Here is a 19,936-nt window from a genome sequence, read left to right on the forward strand (position 1 = left end):
TACAGATTTTGGCAAAGATTAAAAAAGCAAACGATTGATTAATTCACACTTGTATCAACACTAGGGCCACATCGTACATCCTCTGAAGGATTCTCTTTCATGAATCGTGACTCTCTTTGTCGTTTCCTCCCGCGACGGTCGTGCTATTTCTCTGTAAGCTCGCTAGTAATGCAACCATTTCTTTCTTTCTTTAACTTCGCCTCCTGACTCGTTTGAAGACGTGATTTTCTTTCGTCTTCGCGAAGGGGTATTATGATTTAAGAAATCATCGGGAGATGGACCATTTATGGTTAGCTAGAATTAGCGATTGGTAACCTTCTTAGAATCTACTTGGTAACGTGATGAATGAAGATGTTTTAAAGAAGTTGTAATGCTACTTTAAGTACGGTGAATCATTGCTTATTTTTTCAGATTTTTTTCATTTTCCGCCATGTACTCCTGAGAGAGAGAGAGAGAGAGAGAGAGAGAGAGAGAGAGAGAGGGGGGGGGGGGGGGGCGGCGGAGTTGGGCGGATAGGGTAACCTTGAAAGAGGTAAGAAATGTAAAGATAGGTAGAAATGGCAGAGGTTAGAGAGGGTGAGAAGATGAATTACGGTAGTTTTGATTCATGCCCACGCTTCTATAGATAGTAGATTCACATCAACCGTGCATCTGATATCTACGCCAGACCCTTACGACGCTCCTGAATGGCTGTTGATAAGCCAGTCACAGGGCAGGAAACTCAGTCTCTCGAGTGAGCTCTCATAGGCAGGTTGTATGTTCCCCCTCTCCTGAGGGATACCTTTAAAAGACGTATCCCTCAGGAGAGGTGGAACATACATCTTGCCTATGTGAACTCTCGAGAGAGAGACAGAGTTTCCAGCCCTGTGACTGGCTTATCCACAGCCAATATGGAGTGTCGGTAGGGACTGGCCTAGACATGAGATGTACGGTTGATGTGAATCTACCATAGTACCTAGTATATATATTTGCAAGAGTCAATACCTTTGAAGGAGAAACAGGCGATTCAAGGAGTGACTAACGAACTGGCCCTTCAGATCTAGTCAAAGGACTGAATCTGGTAGCCGGCAAAAATTCTGCAAATTCGTAACAAACTTGAGTAAACTCCACATGTCACGGAGATCCTTTAAGTCATTTTCTTCACTGATTCGGCTATATGTATCAAGGGGAAATTCCTTGACGTTATTACATTTAGGACATAGTGTTTCTCCACTTGATCAAGTCACGTTAGGCTATTAGGCTCTTTACAATGCCCGCCCGTAGGATATACTATTAGACGAAAAGTGAAAACTGAAGCAAGGTAATGTTAAAGAAGTTGGACAGCTATGTGGAAAGAGACCACTGGGACCAGATTAAAATTATGATGCTAAATGCAATACATAATGCAGCTTCGAACCGGAGTGACGTTGCGCTGTAAAGTGACGTTAAGATTTTCTCTCAATTGTCACGAAAGCAAACTGCAAGCAATATTTACCAATTTGGAAGAAAGGGGGGGTGGGAGAATATATCCAATCTATCGATTGTATCTATCGGACTTTTCATCTTTTATTCATTCAACGACAGCAAAAAAAAAAGAAAAAAAAAAAACTCCACTACGGTCACTGGACACGGTTGATGGGATTGCCATCGTGTAGGCGGTGGGTTCACCCAAGGGGTTCACCCACCCGAAAATTCAGTCTCGAGAGATGGCGAAGGCAGTGTTGCCTATGGGACTCTGAACTAGGCGCCTCTGGGCCTATTATAAAAAATCTGATGGTATTCTAGAAAGCCTGTATCTTTCTCTTTCTTGTTATGATTTTATTATTACAGACATCCCGAAATACAATATCAGATTTTTTTATGCCTTAAAATTCCTATATAAAAATAGGTAAGTAGACGAAGATTTTCTTCATGCAATCTTTTTCTTTGCTGTTTATATCTTAAATTTATTCTCCCTTGCACAAGGAGACTCCCCGATCTATAATTCATAGGTTTCCTCACAATTTAGTCCAAGATCAGTCAATCTTTCCGTACAGTCAAATATTAACAGATTTTTCTCCTCGTTGTCAAGCGATATCTCTCAAATTCACTTTACAGTTTCGCGTAATGTTTAATTTTAAGTCTCACAATTTATCAAAATAATATCTATTCCTTTAAAAAATGTGAAAATTATAAGCTTTGGGATATACTCACTGACAGCGAGGCACCTAACTCAAAATAACCTCCCCCAACCTAACTCAGGTTGTATAACTTGTCCTATCACTGTCCAGTCCTGGCAAAAGTTATTCATCGCTTTCATGATCGCCTTTGATACAGTATGCGCTAGATGGGTGGGCGGGGGAGTCGGGGGGGACCGGATGAATATTTTTCATTGAGATTTACGTAAAAGATCTGAGGTACATCATTTGCCATTTTAGTAGATATTTGCATAATGCTCATGATGTGGTTAAAGCAACTGTTTACTTAGCTTTACTTTTACGGTTGGTGTTAATTCTAAACTACGACACTTTTAACACTTTTAAAGCACTGAAAGATTCCAACTTTAATAATACATATTTCAGGCCACGACAGAACGCCAAATCAGGGACCGTTACCGGTAGTAAATTAATTTTGTCACCCCCAAAATAATTATAAAACAGATAGTAACAATTCACATCCACAGGATTAACCTGTCTCCACAGTCTGACTTTTATCCCCGTGTTCAGAATGAAGAGAACAAACGGAAAAAAAGGTGTTATTTCAAGCACACCTATAACAACAACGGCATCACAGACAACGAAGCTTTCATCATTAGTACCTGTCCATTTTGTGAAACTGAGGTCTGTCTTTGCGAAACAGAAGTCTGCCTCATACAGCCTCAGGCTATGAGGAAGCCTCTTCAAGGTGCTAGGACAATGGACCCCTGGTTAGCGGCTCTGCAGCTGAGGATTCAGAATATCCGAAGGAATAAACATTGTCAGGGATCTTATACAAACAACCTCCTCATGGGGTCGAGTGTGGAGGTCGGGTGTATGTGGGACGGGGGGAGGGTGGGGGGAGGAGGGATAGGAGGGAGGGTAATCAGGAGATGGCAGGAGGGCAGAGAGTTGGAGGGGGAATAGAGGGAAGGGATGGAAGGGTAAGGAAGAGATGAGGGAGGCGATTGGAGGGAGAGAAGAAGGGAATGGGAGGAGGGAGAAGAGGGAGGGGATGGAAGGACTGACAAAGGGAGGGAAGGGAGATAGGAGCGAATTGGATTGGAGAGGAGGGGGAAGGGATGGGAGGAGGGGAAGGGACAGGGGAGGAAACGGAACTGACAGAGGGAGGGAAGGGAGAGATGGAGATGGGCGGAGGCAGAAGAGGGAGGGGATGGAAGGATTGACGGAGGTAGGGGTAGGGGGGGAAGGCTGTGAGGGCGCTATAGGGAATGATACACAAACGAAAAGCAATCGCTCACCGGTTTGTTTACCTTCCACTGAGACTTTTCGTTGGTTTCTTACCCAACTCGCCCACTTATTATTTTGATTTTATATTCATCCCTCCCGTCCTTCTTCGTTAGTCTTTTCCTCCTCGTTTAATCCGGTTATTTATTCAGGTTATCCCTATTTCCCGTCCGCCATTTATACTGCAGTAATGATTTCCTAATTCGTATCTATATCATCGATTTACATTAGTTGTTATCTAAAGCTCGATTATCTAAAGTGGTTTAATTATATATATATATATATATATATATATATATATATATATATATATATATATATATATGTGTGTTGTGTGTGTGTGTGTGTGTGTGTATAACTGAATCACGAAAGTTTGGAACGTGATAAATGCATAAATAAAGGTATAAGCCACGAAAGAAAGTGAAACTGGAGTAGCGGTAGTGTTTCACTTATACCTTTATATATATATATATATATATATATATATATATATATATATATATATATTGCTACGTATAAGAACGCCTCGCCTTCCCAGCAGAGTTTAGTGATATTAATTATAAAAGAAGCAGCCATACCTTCTCCTAAAGCGACTGTTGTTGGGAGAGTGGGCATGTCGTAGGGAGGTATTTCCGGTCTGACGGAAGCTTAGGGTAAGAGAGGCAAGTCACAAGAGTAGCTAGGCTTCGAGATGGATTTTAGGGACTTCTACAATAAGACCTATTTTCCTTCCCAATTTGCTGGCGTTGTGTTTACCACTTTTCAGGCGATGCTCGAGGCGGTCTTTGGAAGCCCCGTGATTCAGAAACAACCAGTATCGCTCTCACTCAACTGCAGTCTGTGATCGAGGACAGATGTCCAGCCGGCCAGCCTCCCAAAACTTAAGCCCATAGGCCCACGTACGTGGTGTGACACGAACCCCAGACCTGAACCGAGGTCAGGCCGCATTCTTCTACAAGGATACACTGAATATTGCATCCAGGTACGTCTAAGAGTGTAATTTCAACCCAGCACTTTTACTACCATACGAACTCTTGCTAAATTCATTTTCAATTCTCATTTTACCCCTTCTACATCAAAAGCCCTTTGTCCTCATCGGGCCACGTGCTCCCTTTGTGACTTGTTAAAGACCAAGCTTTCGTGCATACCTCAGTGAACCATTCGAGTTTACTTTCCCCAATGTTAGAGAATTAATCAGCCTTAATCAAAGCAAGAAGTCATTTTTCTTTTATCTCGTTTAACCTAACCTGGGATTCTTTTCCAGATTCCATGAGTCACGTGCCGTCTCTCTGCCCGCAAGTGTGCAATATCCAAGTGTATGAAAACCAGCTATAACTACCCCAGTGGAGCCATCATTTACCTTTTCTCCAGGCCAGCACGGGCCTTTTTGTAAATAAATAGCTGTAAAGTAACGAGCTGAGTTTTCTGGCGACCTTCCCTCTAAAGAAATTAATAATAACTATCAGTTTACGGTAAGTTAAAGCAATTCCCTCTTGAAATCCCTCAATTATTTCCGTTTACGTATCTAGCCTCTCTCAAGGCCAGCTATATACGTAACAATATATATATATAATACATATGTATATATATATATATATATATATATATATATATATATATATATATATATATGATTTTTTGTCTACCGGCATATGCCAGGAATCATGCAACAGCTTATAGAATAACGTTGCTTGCGTCTTTGAAGATAACATATTTAGGCAAACTACACAGAAATTAATTGTTACAGTCATGATAAAGAATTTAATTAATGTATCTATGTAATATTACTAGATATTTTTACCTTCTAACGTGCTATCTTGTTCATTATTCTGGTAGGCTCGCGTTAATGCTTTCTTAATTTGTTGAGCAGATACTAGTTTTTCTTTCTTTTTTTCAATTTCATAGAGGACAACATGATTTAAATTTGCTCCGGTTTTATTGATGAAATTACCTCTCTATCCGAAAAATAACGATTTTGCAATATTCTCCTTACTACTTTTCATATAGCCTGCAAGATTTACACTATAATATGCCAGCCCAATTGTCAGTAATAGTATAGAAATGGCAAATTCCTTTTCCGTTATTACGCGTGCTCTATTAAATACGTACTGTTTTATTTCCTACTTTGGCTTTATTGTAATATTACCAAATCAAATATCACAAGGACTGCTTCTATTTTTGTTCATTCCCAGGGAGTGTCGGAAACTGCAGTTGCATGAGAATGCACCAGGTGCAAGTTATGTTTTTATTTCACCCATGTTGGGGTGGTTAGGAATGAGAAAGCTGACCAACTTGCAAAGTCGGCAGTCAGCTCCCGAGAACACCCTCAAGAGGCCTACTACCATATCGGGATTTATATCCTCTAGTAGGTCAGAGAATTAAAAAATGTTGGCAGTCCCAGTGGGAGGATATTTCAACAATTCAAAAACTGCGCAGTATCACGTCATCAGTGTCTCCTTGGTCGTATCCTTATATATATGCCAAGGAGACAGGAAACGATGTTGTGTTGATTGAGAATTGGACATACAAGACTAACTCATGAGTTCTTGATGTCCCGTGAAAATCCTCCGTTTTGCGAGAACTGTACTGTGCCCTTGACTGTGAAACATTTGTTGATTAACTGTTCCAGATTTAGGAAAGTGAGACATAAGCTCCTGTCTTGGGGACGTGACAGAGATGGTACTTCTATTCCAGCTACAATCCACGGAATAGGATTATCATATAGAACAGCTATATATCTATGTGGGAGGCAGGCCTCCTCAACAAAATTTAGATTATACATAGATTGACTATGTAAGAATTTATATATTTGAACAAATAGATCTATATGCATACATTTTTAGATATTTTTATATGAAAGTCATTTTAAATTTAATTATTTTGCTATTTAAATTTATTTCCGTGCCAATAACCTATACTCTGTTTTTTTTCATCTGTCCATTCACCTGTGGTGATTGCGCATGGTAACACTGCGTCCCGGGCTTTAAATAACATCCTATTTCGAATATTAACGGTGTAATTCGCATACAGTAAATTATCAAAACGCTTCTCAGTTACAAATGTACACCAAGATATCCTTTTATTTACCTAAAACTTACACATAGCGTAAGTATTTAAAGCCCGGGATGCAGTGTTACCATGCGCGACCACCACAGGCGGATGGACAGATGGAAAAAAAAAGAGTATAGATGTTTAACGCCAGGTTTAATAAACACAATCAATCAATTTCATCAGACCCTTGAGAAGACTATATCCATGACGTACAAAGAAAACGTTCCTGGTCGAAGTATATCATAGAAAATGGTCCCGGCTGTATAAACGCAGCTACTTAAACAAACCAATTTGTGTTCTTTATACAGCGAGTTACGATTAAACTACCAGAAATATTTTTAGAAAGTTATTCGTAGGGATCATGCAAATATATGCATTTTTGTTTTCGAAAACTGGCGTTCACTTACTCCTTGCTCTCATCTCGTTCCTTCCCCAGGTTTCAAGGTTACGGTTTGTTATCCAAGACGGTTGGGAAACCATAGAAATTTAAATTTAGCAAGTGATGACCAACGGTGACTTACGCATCTTGAAATGTCGTTCCATTTCTTTGAAGCTTAAATGTGATTGTCCTGCAGTACTGGAGAGGGCTTCTTTTGCATGTCAATAGGAAAATGATCTGGCGAGTTCGCACAATTTCTAAGTTAGTTGTTTTTTTTTTATTGTGATAGTTCAATAACTTTTATATCATTTAACACAAAGTTTACGCATTTCACATTACTTCCGTTGTGAAAATCACAGACAACGTGATGTATTACGAAACTTTAGTTTACAATAACTTATAAGAAAAAAAATGCTCATAGTAGCATGAGTCTTAAAATGGAAAAACAATAATCACAATTATGTATATGTACATATATTCATTTAAAGATAAATCTATAGATAGGTTTCGGGAATTTATTCGATTTCCCCCTTCAATCGAACCGATTCCCGAAAGCTACCTGTATAGATCTATCTTTAAATATATGTACATGTAACATGCATAACAGTGGATTTTTCCCCAATCACTTTATCGTAAAATTTACTATTTTCATCATACTTCCAATTCTAAAACCCCTCTAGGCCTTATGCAACTCAAAATAAATCAATTTTGCACCACTTTTGCCATACAAAACAGTACTGACAAATTTTCTACGACATAAATAAATAAAGTTCCATCTCAATCTGAAAGACGCTGACATTTGCAAGGGAAATCTTGACCCGGAAAAGTTACTTTAAACTTTATGAATGTTTATAAAAAAAAATAATGTTGCCTTGAAATCATTTTCATACTGTAGCGTTATAATTTACCATCAAATATACATTAATAACAAAGCTGTGAACTATTAATAAAAAAATTAAGTGATATCGTAATAATTTTGCTTTGCTTTTCATGCTTAGAAAGCCTTTGTTCGTGCTTCGGGCAAGGGTCAGTTACCGTAAAAGCGCGCTCAGTGCTCTCAGCTCAGAGTTCAATCTACACCCAAAATGTTGCTAAAATCACTGCTGATATAAGCTTCTTAAATTATCACTTAATTTCTTTCATAATATATCAATAATAATACGAGTAATAATAACTGGTATACGGAAAACTGTAAACAGCCAAGAGCAGTTCGGAAAAAAAAAAAATTGTCAGCGTTGAATAAACCGAGTTGATTAAAATAATTGTCGTCTGTTTTACAAGACTACTGAAATTATTAGGCTGCATAACAGGCAACTTATATTTTCAATATAGGTTCAGCAAAGTTTGTGACAAGGTAAGGGAAAATTTAGGTAGTACAAGTCATGTATAGGCCTACCCTATACTTAATTTTTAAGAAGGCGGTAACTTCAGACAAACTATATTTGATCCAGCCTGTCGAGTGACGTGGAAAACTAAGAAATTACATAGCACCGAATATTATAGGCCTATTTACAAACCCAGACTGAAAGGCATTACTAAAGTTACTATTGTTTAGGCCTATCCCATTACCAAGATACAAACCTACTTACGAAGTTATGATTTCAAAGACATTCCCTCTGTCTCACTAAAGTAGTCTTCCGATTCTGAATACTACATTATTTGTTTTCACCCAACCAGTTGTTATAAAACGAAAGATTAAATGAAAGACAAAAATGAATATAGTCTGACCTATTTGAAAACACTTTTTTCTCTCTCTCTCTCTCAACGATTTTCGATATAAACGTGATATTCTTATCTAATCCGATGATAGCACAAGGGAAAATTAAATAGTACTGTAAACTGACGTGTATTTAGCTTCCAGGCAGAGTCCCTCTTTCTTAAATTTCTTTAATTTCCTTATTAACATCCTACTTTTCCCGCTACCTCTCACTCTCTCTGCAGTGGTAGCACTGCATTTAATAACGTCTTTTGTTGCAATTCTCATTCTCTGACACCTAAGTCTGGAGAATTAACTTTAGTGTTCATTGCTGCCTATATATATTTTTAACCCTTCATAAGATAACACTAGAATCTGGAGGTTTCCAGAGTACCTACGTCATAATATATATATATATATATATATATATATATATATATAATATATATATATCCTAATAAATTATAAAGCACGGCTCCAACAAAACAAATATAAAAATTTCATTTATTAACGGATACTGTCCGAATAAAAAGAATGTTTAATATTCATTCTTTTGAAAAGTTAAAGTCTAATAGCTCTTAAAAATCAAATAGGCTTAACCGTACCTCACGTTTCAATTCTGTAGTAAGAATGGATGATGTATTTATGTTCGTGTATATATATGCAGGAAATATTCTGATATGTATGCTTAAGTGTTATTGACAATTAATTTTACTGGCAATAAGTACATTTCTTAGGGCATGTCTGATAAAAGTAGATATCCAACAATATTTTTTATGTAAAACAGACTAATAACTGAGCGCAAACATTTAACCGTATAGTAAACTAGAATTACTTGGCTTTAATCTGAATTATGAAACATTAGCCGAGCAAATTACTTTAATGATTTACTTAACGGTGACACAGCTGCTAGTTTCACAAAGCTTGCACTTCTTACCCTTTCCACTGACGAAGCAAACTTCATCCCTCTCCACCCTTTCACAGTCATATCCAGTATAGTACATTAACCCAGTTACAAAGTCCTCCTGACTGCATTGCTTGCGAGACTGAAGGTCTTCCTAAGGCGTTACAAGTTATGTCACTACAAGCAAACGTCAATATACGACATTAAAGGCAACATCAATATAAGACATTATATACAAAATCGTCAATACAAGACATTACGAGCAGCCCCAATATAAGACATTACAAGTATCGTCAATACAGGACATTACAAGCAACGCCAATAAAAGACATTATAAGCAACGTCAATACAGGACATTAAAAGCAACGCCAATATAAGACATTACAAGCCACGTCAATATTAGACATTACAAGCATCGTCAATACAGGACATTACAGGCAACGTCAATATAAGACATTACAAGCAACGTCAATATGACATTACAAGCAGCGTCAATATAGGACATTACAAGCATCGTCAATACAGGACATTACAAGTATCGTCAATATAAATCATTATCAGAAACGCCAATACAAGACATATATATAATAAATTACAAGCAACGTCATAAGACATTACAAGCAAAACGTCAAGATATTACAAGAAAACGGAAGTAAATACGCAGTTCGAAGAGGTTCAATGTATTTCGAATTAATTATCGTAAATGTAGAGACTGCCGCACGAAGATATCGTTGCTAATAGACTTTTTTTTTTTTTTTTTTTTTTTTTTTTTTTTTTTTTTTTTGCCCAAACACTGTGCTAAAAGGTGTGTACAATGCAGTACATGTATGATAATTCGAGAATACTACCAGGGTCTGGTACTGAGCATGGCGGAAGCTCCGCGGAATACCCAGTTATTACCAGCCCTTCTGGGATGAAAGTAAAATAAAAACAAAAGACGGCGAATTCCTCATATAATCTCACCAGTACTGCTTTACATCAACCCCTTTTCATTATTCCTATTACTAGATTTATAAAAATAGGCGTTGTTTTAAGATCAATATGTAAAACTTGAATCTTCGGACTACGGCACTCTAACGGACCAGCCTGTACGCTAAACCTCTTTTACACGTAAAACAATTACATAACCAATACATTTTCTTTTTAATTTTATATTTCCTAAATACTGCAAATTGATCAAACTTTATCATTATATAATTTCTTATACCGATGTACATTTGTAATGAATTTCAATGAATCCAGCTTTGATCAATAAATTCAAAGAGCTGACAAAAAACGCCCCGACCCCAAGCCACACACAACCATAGACCTGACCCACTTTTAGTTTCGTTCTTGTGACAATTCCTAGTTAACTGCCCCGAAATACCATAGGAAATTGCACTCTCGTTTAATATCACCCGTGTCTCTATTACTCAGATTAAGCATGAAAAAATGTAATAATATAAAAACCAATTCAAACATTTGTAATCACGCAGTTCTACAATTCAACACCTCGAAGTTGACTCAACCTTCTGGCCTATATATAATGTATGGTACTAATTTTGTATTACATCATTGCCGTTACTATTTTAATTATAATACTACGAATACTTGTAGCACTACTGTAATTATCATCTTTAATGCTACAAGCACTCAGATTAAAACTGCAATTATTAAGTCTAGCCTATTTAAGAACAAGCATATTTACTCACATCGCAGGCCAAACCATATATATATAAAGCTTTCCTTACTCACAAACTATCCGTCAATACGTTTATATGCTACTTGGTTTATTATCCAGGATAAATATGAATAATATCTACTCATATATCAGGCCAAATAATATTTTATGCTCTTTATACTTACACACTCATCCTTTGGGGCTCTGTTGACGGCAAAATACTTCTCTGGCATTATAGCAAGATAATCTGCTTGGATATCGAGCACTGTTTTGAAGGAGGGCGTAGGAATATCCACTTATTAAACTATTAAGCGGCCCACACACGCTCAAATTTTTGGTCCAATTTTTTTATGTCAAATTATTTGACGGTTTGGCGTTCGCCCTACACGCTCAAACTTCTCATCAAATTTTCATTTTGCTCCCGAGTGTCATTATGGATGCATATACAGCGTTGGCTCTTGGCTTAGCGTTGAAGAGCACACAGAAACGAAAGTGGGCCCAGCAATGGTATTTGTGTCGTGAACGATTTGGTCATGCTCCTTTATTAAATGAACTGAGAATTAGTGAACCTGATGTTTTCAAGAACTTTTTTTTTTTATTCTTTTCGGAAGCTCGTCCGCAGTGAGTTTATTTTCTTCTTCAGCTCCTCCTTCGTCCCTTCCGGATAATAATCACGGAATTTCTGTAGAAGAGTCTCATATGCCATATCTTTTTTTATTTCTGTCACTATAAGTCACTTTTAATGTTCAAAAGTTGTGGTAAACTTTTATAAACATCAATAAGCTCAAGAAAAATTTCTTTTCATGTTTTGTTGGAGCCATGATGACGATGAGCCGCGCACGTCCTCCTCAGATTATGTCTAATCACTAACTAATTTGCGCAAATTATTGCTAGGTACCACACACGCACAAATTATTTGACGTTGGCTCAAAAAATATCTACTGAAATCAGATCAGTAAAAAATTTGACATCAAACCTTTTAGGCCATCAAATTACGCCACACACGATCAAATTCATGTCAAATAATTTGACATAAAAAAATTGAACCAAAAATTTGAGCGTGTGTGGGCCGCTTTAGAGTTGCTTCATTCTTGCATCAAAGTATAGGCCTGAGCTGGTGTCTCCCAACTCGATACAACATGGTTCAATTAGTAGGCTAGAATAGCCTAAACGGTTGAGGAAAAACAACTGATCCTTCTCTTAACGTATACTGGTTCTTATACCAACTTTTTAATGGACTCTTCCATATTAATATTTTTGCTTCTGCTACAATAACCCCTAAATAACTTGTAAAATCAGGTTTCCATTGTATCTAGTGCAATGCCGGTCGAAGATTACTGATAACGCAGGTGTTTGCAGAGACACACGATACATCACCACTCTATCACTGGCCAGAGGATACTACTAGGGGAGGGGCCACGGTCAGGACTCAGGGGACCGGGGAGGCGGGAGGGGAGGAAGGACCCACGCCGGGCCATTCCGAGCTGTTCACCAAACCCCAGCGAAAAAGGAGAGCCTGTACTTAACTATGGTTGAAGAAATGAAATGAATGATCTCACATTTGTTTCTTTAATTAATTGAAACTTTACCCTGGTGACTGGTTCGATTACCTGGAGGAGCAGACCGACATGGAATTATTACATACAATGAAAAAAGAAAACACACACACACACATACACAACCAAAATCATTGCACGAGAGGTTACTAGACTCATTTCGCTTACATGCTGCAAGTCGTTCCTTGGGGCATAATAATCCCAGAGACATGTAAAGCAATGCAACACGCGTTTACAAAGGTAAACAGTAACTATGTTGCATACACAGCATCTTTCGTATTCTAGTGGTATACAGCCTGGTGTAGGTACAGTAGTCTACAGTTCCGTTAAAGCAGAATAGGCCCTTAGACCTACGGTTCTGTACCCAAGTAAAAATACAAATTTCAGATCTTTTCTACACAAAATTCTTTATTTAAACAAGGAAAATTTAAATATTATTGAAAGTATTGCCATAAACTTAATTTTTGTGCGACAAATAACAATGTAATTTAAACAACAGTACTCCTAATGCATACAGATATAGCATACAAACACAATACTTGAATACATAATATCACACACACATAAGTACTATATATATATATATATATATATATATATATATATATATATATGTGACTGGTAAAAATGTTCTGTTATAACAGAATTCCATCTAATAAAAGGAGCCCATAAAAAACACCAAAATACAGAGAGAGAAATACTATATTTCAGAGACTGCTGTCTCCCTCTTCAGGTAGATGAATCTACCTGAAGAGGAAGACAGCAGTCTCTGAAATATAGTATATACTTCTCTCTCTGTATTTTGGTGTTTTTATGGGCTCCTTTTATTAGATATATATATATATATATATATATATATATATATGTATGTATGTATGTATATATATCATATACTTGGTGTGTGTGCGAGTAGTACTATTGTTTAATCACATTGTTATTTTCCATACATAAAATAAAATAAAAGTCGATGACTATATATTCAATAATATTTCAGTGTTCCATGTATAAGCTAAAAATCTTGTGTACAAGAATTGAAAATTGTACACTTCACTTACTTGGCTGCAGAACCGTAGGTTTAAGTGCCTATTCTGCATTAACGGATCATCGACCTACTGTATACTAAACTACCGTATATGCCATTAGACTATGCGAGATGCAACATTATATATATATATATATATATATATATATATATATATATATCATTCTTCAATAATTTTCCAAATAATTTATCATGAGCTTAATTTCGCTTTCTTACGACGTTCAATAAACTCCTCCCAGAACTCATTATCTGCGGACGTAGCTGCCATGTTGCCGCTTCAGCGTCTCGGTGAAACTGAAGTAAATCTTCAGATCACGAGATAGATGTGGAGGCCTCGGGCCACCTGGACTAAATCGGATGTCACGAACCTGGCAACGGCAGGTTGGGAGTTGGTCGGAGAGGCCGACGGACTCCGCCCACTTTTGGTCGGACGATCACCCCATAGACAGTGAGATTTACTTACGATTCAGATAACCGTATCCGGCGATCGTAACGTCTATGGGGCCCTTAAGACAAGTGAACAACGCGATATTCATTAGTGGCCAGTTATTAAGGGAAAAAAAGTGACAGACGTTATAGTTATGGACCCCATACACCATATTACCATTGTAACCGACGACCGTAAGTGTGAGGCCATCAATCCGCCAAAAGTCGACTGAGTCTGGTGATTTTGACGCACCTGCAAACGCCATGTTATGGCTTCGAACTTTTCGATATCGCAAGTTCGCAATGGCTGTCAGTGGTTATCGGTTAATCTGGTGATGCACATCAGTAATAAATATCTTAACAACAAATAACTCCTGTCGTGAACGCATCGTTGTGTACACAATGTCAACATCAAGTGATCAAGGAAGATTATCCACGCTTTTGGAAAATTAAGTCTATAGACTACAGTGACAACGGGTCCAGGGACGGTGCAGACGTGATACTTTTTGAAAATTAATTTAAGAAGCGTTAGTCATCCACACTGAACTGAAAAAACCGAAGCATCAAAAACATCAGGAGTTGCCGCTGACGAGATTTCGTAGGCCTATATTCCCCAGGAACCACTCCCATACTTTGGTACTACCATTTGATGCGTTATGTAGCGGACCAAGAACTGACAAGGCCTTCATGCTAAGGCCTAGTCATTGATAAGGTTAGTGGGACTTTGTCCTTGCACTAAATTACTTGTTCTTCTACTAAGGGTGGTAGTTACGATTGTTTTATAGAACGTAGTCATTCCTTAGTTACAGTGAATATGATAGGCATATACATTAAATATGCAGGAGTTTGACAATACTAGGTCTACAGTTCCAAGAAAAATTGTTATATATATTATTTATGTGTATACACATATATATAATGTATTTATTATTACCATGAGTCGCCCACGTGGTAATTTGCGTACTTTCTGTAATTTTGCGAAGGCATTAAGCAATGCACAATTACGCATATCATAAGCTAAGTTTACGTTTTATAGGCCTAGGTTCTTTGTGGGTTTACCCATGGCGTCCAATGTGTTAGCTGCAACATATGCCATGTGTGCACAGAAGTGAATTATCGTCGAGATTAACGATTTTCATGTGTTTGGATCGAACCATTTGAACAGTTAGCCCTAGTGGGTAGCTTCGATTTTAGTCATATCGAAATTAGATGGAAATCGGCACCACGGGTCTTATTGAAGTAGGGGGTTGGGTGGAGGGAGTGGGATTTGAAGGTAAAAATTTGTGCGGACGTTTGTCTTTAAACATTGTGGTGAACAAATTTTCCGTTATTATTTTTCATGCTCCAGTTAAGTAACCTATAAGCATTTCCGTCACGTAGACCTTGACAACTTCATAGATTGCCGGATATATGGACCAACACGGAACCATATTGCTGAAGAACTAGTTTCTGCTCGAATTGGCGCCGTTTTGTCTTTACACCACTAGATGGTGGTACTAAATATTTTTACATTTTTAACCATAGTTAAGCCTTCCCTGTCGTTCTTGGAGGGTTTCTTTTTTCTCTCTTTCAAAAAAAGGCAAAGAAGTTTTCCGTGAAGATTTTTTAAACAAACTTATGATGTAACCTCATGTATTATTCGAACTTAGTGGTTGTACAGGCGGAAGTTTTGGATAACAAACTTATGGACATGTAAAACTCGCATGAGTAACGGGAAACTTAATTTCTTTCTACAAGTACGGTAATAAAGGAAAATAAGTAGATTTTGATACTGTAGTATGGTTCAGTTGAAATAATTTTGAAGAACGCTGTGATTTAAATAGTACGATTTAAAGAAAAATTATGTTATTAACAGCGAGAGAAAATTCTGATATAAAAATCTTTGCTCAGATTTTTACGTACAAAGCTGCGTTAAAGGTATGTTGTTAATCACTGAACATGATTTTTACTGAGTAGTTAAATTGTACATAACAATGAAACATGTGCATTGTTGAAGGATACAAGAATCCAAAGATGACTTTGTAGCAAGGTTTCTCGGGTCTAGCGTCATCAGCAAGATTCAAAAATGCCTCTTATCCAGTTCGCACGCTGATGCCATTTGCTAAAGACATTTTACAAATAGGTGTAGAGTGTTCGACGAAATTCCGGCGCGTTTCGTGCCATTTGTAGAATTACTTTTTCGTAGATAATGGGGCCTTCTGAAAACTTGGGAGCTTAGTTTCTCCAGTACACACACACTAACACACCTATATATATATATATATATATATATATATATATATATATATATATATATTATATATATATATATATATATATATATATTATATATATATATATAATATATATATATATATATATATATATATATATATATATATATATATATATGTGTGTGTGTGTGTGTGTGTGTGTGTGTGTGTGTGTGTGTGTGTGTTAGCTTTTATGAGTATTTGTGTATAAATACTTATGTACATTTATACTTTTATATATATATATATATATTATGTATAATTTTCGTTAAAAGCAATTGCTTTAGTGGCATCAATAAGTTTCTTGCAGGTATCTTCATACCGACGAAGTTTTTTCCGATTCTCGTTCGTCAATTTCTGGTGAAAAATACGCAGACTTCCTTCTTCCATTTATTGAATTTTGTCGCGACAGCTGTTTCGCCTTATGGCATTATCAAGCGACTACTGACTTACAATCTGGCCTTTCGGCCTATTTATTTCATCGTGTGGGAAGTATGACCTTGAGGTATGGGTACTGGTTAGTCTAGGGATTAACAGCTTAAGGGTGTTGTTTTGGATACAAAGAACATAAGGACATGTACCGTGACAATAAAAGTGAAAGTTTAAACAGTGGTTAAATAAATATTCAAAATACAATGCCATGTGCTAGTGTTTCCTTAAATGTATGTTTAAAATTTAGTATGTTACATGTTGGTTTTAAATGAAAAATTACACACAGGAATAAAAATGAATATAGAAAGCTAAATACAGGAATTAAATAAATATTTTATAGCATGCATAAAGGTACAAGTCAGATCATTTCTGTTTATACATTAATGTGAATTATTTAAATTTGAGTGAGTGAGCGTGTGTTTGTGTGTGTGTGTGTGTGTGTGTGTGTGTGTCCAAATGGTCTACGTTGGTTAACAGGTACAGATTCGTGTTGGGCTGGGTCTCAGCGACCTGAGCCGTGGCCACGCCTGAGCAAGGATGTTACTTGGCTCTCGCTGGGGTCCTCTCATGTCTTCTAGGGAGCGCGATGTTCTCGGTGGGTTGGTGCGCGCTGTCTGGTCCCTGTTGGCTAGTGTATTCCTTCTCCTGCTGGAGGGGAGTATATGGTCCGATTCTTGTTGGACGTTCAAGGTCGGCTTCTGAATAGCGATGCTCACCGCTTCGGTTATTAGGAGGCAACCATAGTTGTCTTCTCTGTGCACGACCTGGGTGCCCTCTATGAGCTCTTGTAGAGATGGCTTCCTGTCGTGAACATCTATGTAATGTTGATGTATGGCCCCTTGATTTCTATGAGCCAGCAGACGTCTCCGAAGGGTCGTTGTAGTGTGCCCGATGTAGTTTTGGCTGTGAGATTGACACATCACTGGACAAGTAAATTTGTAAACTACGTTCGTGCACATCTCCTTCGGTCCCCCGGAGCGGTGCTGTTTTTCATTATTAGGGCTGCTACAAGGTTGGGCTTACTATATATCATGAGGCTTATTTTGAGGTAAGAGGCTTTTGGGGTTACGCCTCTGTTTATTATCCCGCGTAGTGTGCAGCAATCCTCCTTGTATGCAGACCCATAATGTACACGATGGTAAATAATCAAGTTCTCGTTTTTCGTCGTCGTGTTGGGTTGGTAAAATTCGTCCATTTTCTTTTTAATTGCTGCTTCGATCATTTGATCTGCATAGCCTTTGTTTGTCAGCAGTTGGCGAATTCAATCGAGTTCGTTATGTATGTCTCTCCATGATGAGCTGTGTGTGAAGGCTCTGTTGACATACGTACTCACGACAGACTTTTTTTTATGCGTCCGGGCATTCCCCGCGTGCCTTCAAGCAACGGCCAGCGTTCGTTGCTTTCGTATAAACGGTCGTCTTAAACTGTCCTTCTTGTTGTTTTACCAGGACATCAAGAAATGACAAAGTCTTCTGCTGGCTGTGCTTTGTGGTGAAGTTGAGCACTAGTGGGGATCCTATAGCGACTCCGTCTACTTGTCGAAATAATTCCCCCTGATGAGAGAGTAGTACTAGCCTTCAGCATATCTCAGAGGACATCTTCGGAAATGGGCAGCGGGTTCTTCTCGGACTTGTATACACGATCAAGGATGATGTCGATCGTTTCTTCGACGGGAACATTCGTAGACAAACTCTCAACTTCGAGTGAGGGAATGTCGTCTTCTGGTCCCTTTCCCTGTAGGAGATCAATAAACTCCACCGCTGATTTCAGTGAATATGCACCGGGTATGTAAGGTACCAGCAAATAATTCAGGACCTTCGCTATCCTATAGGTTGGGGATGTCATCTGAGAGATGATAGGCCTTAGGGGGTTGCCTGTCTTGTGCGTTTTTACTGTCCCGTAGCAGTAACCGGGCCCGGTTGCTGCTACGGGACAGTGAAAACTCACAAGACAGGCAACCCCCTAAGGCCCCATCATCTCTCAGATGACATCCCCAACCTATAGGATAGCGAAGGTCCTGAATTATTTGCTGGTACCTTACATACCCAGTGCATATTCACTGAAATCAGCGGTGGAGTTTATTGATCTCCTACAGGGAAAGGGACCAGAAGACGACATTCCCTCACTCGAAGTTGAGAGTTTGTCTACGAATGTTCCCGTCGAAGAAACGATCGACATCATCCTTGATCGTGTATACAAGTCCGAGAAGAACCCGCTGCCCATTTCCGAAGATGTCCTCTGAGATATGCTGAAGGCTAGTACTACTCTCTCATCAGGGGGAATTATTTCGACAAGTAGACGGAGTCGCTATAGGATCCCCACTAGTGCTCAACTTCACCACAAAGCACAGCCAGCAGAAGACTTTGTCATTTCTTGATGTCCTGGTAAAACAACAAGAAGGACAGTTTAAGACGACCGTTTATACGAAAGCAACGAACACTGGGCGTTGCTTGAACGTACGCGGGGAATGCCCGGACACATAAAAAAAAGTCTGTCGTGAGTGTGTATGTCAAAAGAGCCTTCACACACAGCTCATCATGGAGAGAAATACATAACGAACTCGATCGAATTCGCCAACTGCTGAAACAACGGCTATGCAGATCAAATGATCGAAGCAGCGATTAAAAAGAAAATGGACGAATTTTACCAACCCAACACGACGACGAAAAACGAGGAGAACTTGATTATTTACCATCGTGTACATTATGGGTCTGCATACAAGGAGGATTGCTGCACACTACGCGGGATAATAAACAGAGGCGTAACCCCAAAAGCCCCTTACCACAAAATAAGCCTCAGGATATATAGTAAGCCCAACCTTGTAGCAGCCCTAATAATGAAAAACAGCACCGCTCCGGGGGACCGAAGGAGATGTGAACGAACGTAGTTTACAAATTTACTTGTCCAGTGATGTGTCAATCTCACAGCCAAAACTACATCGGGCACACTACAACGACCCTTCGGAGACGTCTGCTGGCTCATAGAAATCAAGGGGCCATACATCAACATTACATAGATGTTCACGACAGGAAGCCATCTCTACAAGAGCTCATAGAGGGCACCCAAGTCGTGCACAGAGAAGACAACTATGGTTGCCTCCTAATAACCGAAGCGGTGAGCATCGCTATTCAGAAGCC

General features: G+C 38.4%; 1 protein-coding gene across 1 annotated transcript in view; it reads left to right on the forward strand.

Annotated features, from left to right (window-relative positions):
* Nucleotides 1-14,025: 14,025 nt before the first annotated feature.
* Nucleotides 14,026-19,936, forward strand: part of LOC135208669 (uncharacterized) — a 51,692-nt gene continuing 45,781 nt past the window's right edge. The window contains exon 1 of the mRNA XM_064241100.1: nt 14,026-14,827. The gene's annotated coding sequence lies outside the window, so the exon portion shown is untranslated. The remainder of the gene's footprint in view (nt 14,828-19,936) is intronic.

Source organism: Macrobrachium nipponense, chromosome 35, assembly GCF_015104395.2.
Source record: "Macrobrachium nipponense isolate FS-2020 chromosome 35, ASM1510439v2, whole genome shotgun sequence".
In the NCBI taxonomy this organism is placed as follows: Eukaryota; Metazoa; Arthropoda; class Malacostraca; order Decapoda; family Palaemonidae; genus Macrobrachium; species Macrobrachium nipponense.